At 37.1% G+C, this 7508-nt stretch overlaps 1 non-coding gene across 1 annotated transcript; it reads right to left on the bottom strand.

Moving 5' to 3' along the window:
- Positions 1-7142: 7142 nt before the first annotated feature.
- LOC141552391 (U6atac minor spliceosomal RNA) lies at positions 7143-7265 on the bottom strand. The gene has a single exon (XR_012485185.1). It is a non-coding gene; the product is annotated as a U6atac minor spliceosomal RNA (small nuclear RNA).
- Positions 7266-7508: the final 243 nt, after the last annotated feature.

The following is a 7508-nucleotide window of genomic DNA, read 5'->3' as shown; positions in this document are numbered from 1 at the left end:
CCAAAGTTGACCTTATTAAGTTATCCTTTCTTTCAATTCTGCCATTAGCCATTACAAAGCCTCATTTCTTTGGTTTGGAAATACTTCCCTGTATTCACTGGTTTTTCCTTTAAAAAAAATGCTTATTATATACACTTCTTGCAGGAACCAGTGGTTCTTTGATCTGTGGTTATTTTAGCTAACACAAGACAATGAAAATTTATCTGTATGACTCTTCTCAATAGGAAGCCAACATGTTAGTATTATGATTAATGAATCAGTACTCTTAGTACCACTACTCTTGCAGCCCTATACACACACACACACTATTCAGAGAACAGTGTTCAATTGGAGGCGTCCCACTTGTGTCTTCTATCCAATCATTACCTTCATTTGAAAACTCCCAATTATGCCCCATCCAAGCTTGCTGCTGGGTTTTCCACAACCCTATTGCCTCTTTTTTCTATTGTTCTTCCCTCCTTGCTTTCTTTTCATACAACTTATTCTTTTGGAGATAGGTTTTCTCTGCTTCCCAAAGTAGCTGTTTCTTAATCTTATAAATTCATCTTACTTACGTGCTAGAAAAAAAAGTATACAGGAACTATTCAAAGTATTCCCTCCACACATGTATGTTATAAAAATGGTCTTCTGGGGGAGCAGAGCCAAATTGGTGGATAAGAGGCAGCAACTCAGCTGAATTCTTTCAACATTCCCCTTCAAACAACTTTAAAATATTCCCTCAAATCAAATTTTGAACTGACAGATTCAGCAAAAGGCCAGGATGAGATGTTTTTTCCAGCCTAAGAAAATTAAGATAGTCTGCAGGATAGGTGTGTGATACCAGGGTGGAAGCCTGTCAAAAGTGCAACATCTGGAGGCAGCAACAATGGCCACAGCAGCAGCAGCAGTTTTAGAAGCTCTTAGCAAATAGGCAGTAAAGGAGTCAGATTAGATTATAGAGGACCCACTATGGGCACAGGGTATTGCTAGGGCTCACTGGCACCCATGTGCAGTTCTGGGTTGCAGTTCCAAAGCAAAGAGAAGTGCTCGTGGCCAGTCACAAGGAGCAAAAGCCCTGGTCCAAAGTTCCAGGGCCAGAAGGAGCACTAGCAAGGGAACAGGAGACCTGTCCACAATTCTAGGCCCAGGAGGAGTGCTAGCACTTGCTCCAGAAGTAGAGGGGCCTTTCCTAAGTAAAGATCATAGAACAATCTAAGAAAATAATGACATCTCTACCCAGATCACACCATCTTGAAAGCTCCCCAAATTTTCAAATCCTCAGAATTATCTCAGAAAACAGCAGGTCAAAAAAAAGTCTGAAACTTAAGATAATTCCTCTTCACCCTCGATGAACAGAACCCAATTTTAACATAAAGTTTTAAATCAAGAAATAAATTGAAACAATAACTTTAATAATCTAGTGTTTGACAAACCCAAAGACCCCAGATTTTGGGATAAGAACTCATTGTTTGACAAAAATTGCTGGGAAAATTGGAAATTAGTATGGCAGAAATTAGGTACTGACCCACACTTAACACCATATACAAAGATAAGGCCAAAATACATTCATGATCTAGGCATAAAGAATGAGGTTACAAATAAATTAGAAGAACATAGGATAGTTTACCTCTCAGACTTGTGGAAAAGGAAGGAATTCATGACCAAAGAAGAACTAGAGGTCATTACTGATAACAAAATAGAAAATTTTGATTATATCAAATTGAAAAGTTTTTGTACAAACAAAACTAATGCAGACAAGTTTAGAAGGGAAGCAATAAACTGGGAAAACATTTTTATAATCAAAGGTTCTGATAAAGGCCTCATTTCCAAAATATACAGAGAATTGACTGTAATTTATAAGAAATCAAGCCATTCTCCAATTGATAAATGGTCAAAGGATATGGACAGACAATGAAGAAATTAAAACTATTTATAGCCATATGAAAAGATTTTCCAAGTCATTATTAATCAGAGAAATGCAAATTAAGACAACTCTGAGATACTACTACACACTTGTCAGATTGGCTAGGATGACAGGGAAAGATAATGCAGAATGTTGGAGGGGATGTGGGAAAACTGGGACACTGATACATTGTTGGTGGAGTTGTGAATGAATCCAACCATTCTAGAGAATGATTTGGAACTATACTCAAAAAGTTATCAAACTGTGCATACCCTTTGACCCAGTAGTGTTACTACTGGGCTTATATCCCAAATTATATCCTCAATTATGTTGATTATACTCTCTATAGTACCACTCCTGAATGGAGCTGAGGTTGCTTCTGGGGCTGGGGTTGAGTCGGCTGAGGTCCAGGGATTGAATATAGCTAACATCTGCCCCATTTCAGCTATAAGAGATTCCTGGTTTAGCCCTTAACAAGTTAAGTTCCTTATTTATCTATTAGCACGCTCACTTAATCTTTAACAAAGTTTCCTCCTTACTCACGGTTCTGGGTCAGAGAGACTGAGATCTAGATCGGAAGCTTTTCCACTGGAATCAGGACTGTGTCTGTCCCTGTTCGGGCGCCAAATTGCAAAGGTCTGGTCTAGCTCCTCTTGTCAGGATAAGCAAAAGTCCTTGCCCCACGTTGGGCGCCAATTGTAGCGAGCTGTCGTCTCTAGAAGCTGCCGGATCGCTCTCTGGGAAGAGATCTGCTGTGTCTACTCAAATCTTTAAGACAGATTCTTCTTCCTGTAGTGAACCGTTGTCTCCAGGCAGTTGCTGTTAACTCTTGTCCTTAGAAGTGACTTCCCTTCCTGCAGAGAGCCCCGTCAGGCCTGATGTAATGCAGAGAGTCTTCCTCTTGAATCCTGGCTCTGAATCTCCTCCAACTCTTATCCTTCTTCAGGCCGATCTGCTCTCTGCGCCCAGTGCTGTCTCTTTTTATCCTCCCAGAGAATGGGCGTGGGATAATGCAAAGGCTTCTGGGAAGAACCACCCCAGCCAATGAGCTTGCCCCCTCTATCAAGTCAACCTGAGTTCTCACCTTGTAATTGTCCAGAAAACCTGAATTCTCACCTTGTCACCATCCAGACAACCTCAGTTCTCACCTAGTAATCCCAACAAGAATGTTTGTGGCAGCCCTCTTTGTAGTGGCCAGAAACTGGCAACTGAATGGATGCCCATCAATTGGAGAATGGCTGAGTAAATTGTGGTATATGAATGTTATTGAATATGAATATTGCATAACATTATTGTTCGGTAAGAAATGCTAAAAAAAAAAAAAAAAAGCCACAAAGCTGCATACCCTTTTGATCCAGCAATACTACAAATACATAGATCTCCCAAAGAGTTTTTTAAAGGACCTGTTCAAAAATATTTAATATATTTTTAAAAGAGCAAAATATGTTCCTGTATATGTGTGTATGTGTCAGCTCTTTTGTGGTGGCAAAGATTTGGGAATCAAGCAGATGCTCATCAATTGGGGGATGGCTGAACAAGTTATGCTATTTAACTGTGATGGAATACTATTCAGCTGATGAGGTGGATGGTTTCAGAAAAACATGATAAGACTTATGTGAACAGATGCAAATTAAAATGAGAATAACTAGAAGATAGTTGTGCACAGTAAAGCAATATTGTAATAATGATTAATTGTGAAATATTTGGCCACTCTGACAAATACAAATGATCTAAAATCTAAAGAATTCATGATGGAAAAATTCTGTCCACTTCTAGTGAAAGAACTCATGAATGTAGTTTGCAAATGAAAAAACAATTTTCTCACTTAGTTTTTTTGATTACTATTTTTTAAAAGGTCTTCTGGGGACCATAAAAAATATTTCCGGGGTAGGAGACAAGTTAAATAAGAAAATTCCAGTGAGGAAACTTTCTCTATTTGTATAAATTGACACCAACTCTGAAATTTACAGTATGAATTAGAGAATTATATGAAGTCACAGAGAAGTTAAGGGATCTGCTTAAGGTCACACTAATGTGTCGGAGTAAGATTTAAACTCAGATCTTCCTAATTCTAAGATAAGGTCAGCTTTCTGTCCCCTATGCCATGTAGCCTCTCAAAAAATTACCATTTCTTTATATTATGAAGTAACTTACATAATTAAAAAATTTCAATACTTAAGTGTCTCTATGATGTAACTATCTAGATATTCTTTTATTGTTCCACAAGATCCTAACTGACTCTTAACTGATTCTTGCATGTCTTCCCATTACCCCCCCACCAATAAAGGATTCATCCAACATGCTAGAGACCTTTTAAGAAATGCACAGTCTATCTGTCTATTATCCTTCATTCTCACTTCATAAGTAACACCTCCCCTTCTTTTTTCTACTTAGTCATCACTTTGGATATCTTTAACATCATTTCTTGTTCTTAAGTCACCATTGGTCATATGCTGTAGCAGAGGGATAACCATCATACATCTCAGAGTTGCCATTTAAATGACCTACAGCTTTGAGTCTTTAGAATATAGTGTTCCATGATTCATAGCCATATAGAAAGCTATGTTCTAGCCACATTGGGAGAATATTGGTTTTTGAAAGATAGGTTTTTGTTTCAGGAAAAAGTCTAGGACTGCTGAGAGAGATGAACAATTTCCCATAGGCAATTCATCCCTCTTCCTTCCTTCTATTCAATTTGGGTCCAACTTATTGTCCATCTGCAATGTCTGTCTAAGGTATACAGATTATACTGATTCATCAGTGAGCTGTCCTTCCAACTGAATGTCAAAGTCAGGACAGAAGATATTCGTCTTCTATTTGAATTTTCCTATATGAATTATTTGGATGAATTTCTTTGAGTAACTGTGAATTTCATTCATAGGGTTCTGTAGAGTTTTTGAGGCCTGATGCAAACAACACAATATTGTAATGTCCGGGCTAGCTCTCAGAAGATCTTGGGACCAACCTTGATCTTAGTGGAGGACTGCAGGAGGTAGGAGAGCCACCAGGAGGATGGTCAAAGATGGAATATCTCATTTCCAGTCCTCTCAGCCCTTATGTACCCTATTACAATTACATCATTACAGCATCCTGAATATGTGTGAACTAGAGAACCATTACATCACCATACTAAGCATATATGTGAACTAGAGAACCATCATCTCATCAATTCCACTGAATTAACACCTTATTGTAAGTTCCCTTGTTTAAAATGTACTTCTCCAAAGTTCCAGCCCTCTACACAATACCATCTACAAAGATCTGGAGGCCCTCTTCATCTTTAGGGATTCTCTATTCCTTTTGGAGTTTGCTCTGGGCATCCTCCACAATAGAAAACATGAACATATGCCTCCTTCTCTAATGAATCATTTAATATTAATGGAACACGTCAAATATCTCTGTTGTAATGATCAAAGAATCACCTATGATTGTACCATAAGCGTGGGAAATGGTTTTGTTTAAAAAGAATTTTTACATGTGTACTATATTGTATTGAATCAAATATTTTTGTTGTTGTTTTAACTGACAAATAATACAGTGATACCTTGTATTCTTTGTGATTTTCAATAAATTCTGTGAATATAAAGAAGTAGAACTATTGTCTGTAAAGGCCAGGTTGTTCCCAACTCATTATTTTCATCAAGGATAACTCTGATAAAATGCATAGAGAGTTTAAATAAATACTTTCTAGAAATGAAAAAGTAGGCACACAGGTCAATAGTTTTTGATGTCCTTTCAGTCATTTTTTTTTAGTAGTAATAACAACACTGATTTTTTTTTCCAGTTCTGTATTTTGCTCTCTTTCAGATATCTTGAGCATTGACAATTCAGTGCTGTCATTATCTGGCCCAGTTCTCATCTTCATTTTTGTAGTGTTATTTCTACATCTACAAGTAATATATCTGATACTGAAGTATTAGCCTCCAAATATAATGCCTTCACTATCACTGAAGGAGAAAATATCTTATAGTAGAAATGTTGACACATCTCTATGATTTCTAATCTGTTTATTACCCTACTTTCAGCTTCATTTTTAAGCACTCTAGGATGATCTATCTTAATTGGGCCTCAGAATAAGCTTATTTTTCTCCTTTATCACATTTGACTTTTATGAAGTAAAGTACTCACAATCTCTCATCTTTTCTATCTATATGTCTTTGTAAATAAGTTCCTTTTTTATAATGATGCTGTTTTTGGCTGCTGTGGCTCTTCATTTGACAAAGGAGATCAAGTTTTTACTGACTGAGATAATTCTAGGGCACTTTTATCCTCGTTATGGCTATTGCTTTTTGCTGATTCAGTTAAGTTGAACAACTTTTATTAAATGCCTACTATATTCAAAGCACTTTGCTAAACACTTTGTTATTTGAACTGTGTTTCCTAAATAGTTTGTAAAGATATGAGAGGAAAGTGAAATAGAGGCTCAAGATATATTTCAATCAATAAGCTTTATCAAGTGCTTCTCATGTGCATATAACATTTTGCCAGCTTTTTGAGTAGCTGGGGATACAAGACAAAAATTAACCAGTCATCCTCAAGGATCTTACATTCTACCAGGAGCAATATATTTTATCAATAGCCCTCTGGATCCATAGTTATTCACTACTTTGATCAGAGTTCTTAAGTCTTTCAAAATGCTATGTCTTTACAATATTGTCAATGTAGTCATTGTTCTCTTGGTTCTATTCACTTCACTCTGCTTTAGCTCATGAAAGTCTTCCCAGATTTCTCTGAAACTAGGCAATGAAACCATCTGCCTCCATCATTTCTTACAGCACGATAATATCCCATCCCATTTAACATATAACATAATTGTTTAGCCATTTCCCCATTTATTGTCACCCATTCAGATTCACATTCTTTGTCATATCAAAAAGAGCTTATTAATTTTTTGGACATCCTTAGAGTTTATTTTATTTAGGACTAATCCATCTGTACTCTCCCTCATCTTCCCTTTCCCTTCAATTTCACTAGTAATATATTTTTGTGCTGAATATGTATTTTTGTACCCAGTTATTTATGAGTGTATGTATTCTTCTTCCTTTTCAGATGAAAGTTCAAGTATTAGCTACTTTCTCCTACTCATTTATCCTTATCTGCATACACTTCTACTTGAACACCCTGATTACCAGAGAGAATGTTTCCCAATCTTCTTTTCCTTTCCTGCCACCTTTTCCCAAACTCCAGTATATTTTTCTTTCCCTTTCTTTCCATTCTTCTCTTAAGATCATCAAGAACCAGTCCTGGTCTTTTTCTAATTAGACTTTCATGGTCAGATGCCACAGAGCAGGTGGCAATGCTTTAACTATGTATATGTTATTAAAATTACTTGGACCTCATCCATCCTTGTCAAAAGGAATGCTAACCTTCTCTCAGGTAGCATTCTCTGGTGTGAAGACTTGCCAAGCCCTTTTCAGAGCTGTTCATTCACCTTTGATATCCACCCATTAGAGTGCCACCTGTGGCATGTACACCCCAGTAAAACTCTCAGAAAAAGGGTAAAACAAGTTGAGTGTACCCTACAGGCTTGATGAGGTAGAGGGATATCTAATCCAAACACTGAAGACTTTCCTTGGGAGGATGGGTGGGTGAGAACAATTCACTTTAATGGCCAGGAAGGTAACTG

The sequence above is a fragment of the Sminthopsis crassicaudata genome, chromosome 1, assembly GCF_048593235.1.
Source record: "Sminthopsis crassicaudata isolate SCR6 chromosome 1, ASM4859323v1, whole genome shotgun sequence".
Classification (NCBI taxonomy): domain Eukaryota; kingdom Metazoa; phylum Chordata; class Mammalia; order Dasyuromorphia; family Dasyuridae; genus Sminthopsis; species Sminthopsis crassicaudata.
This window is presented reverse-complemented; position numbering and strand designations above follow the sequence as displayed.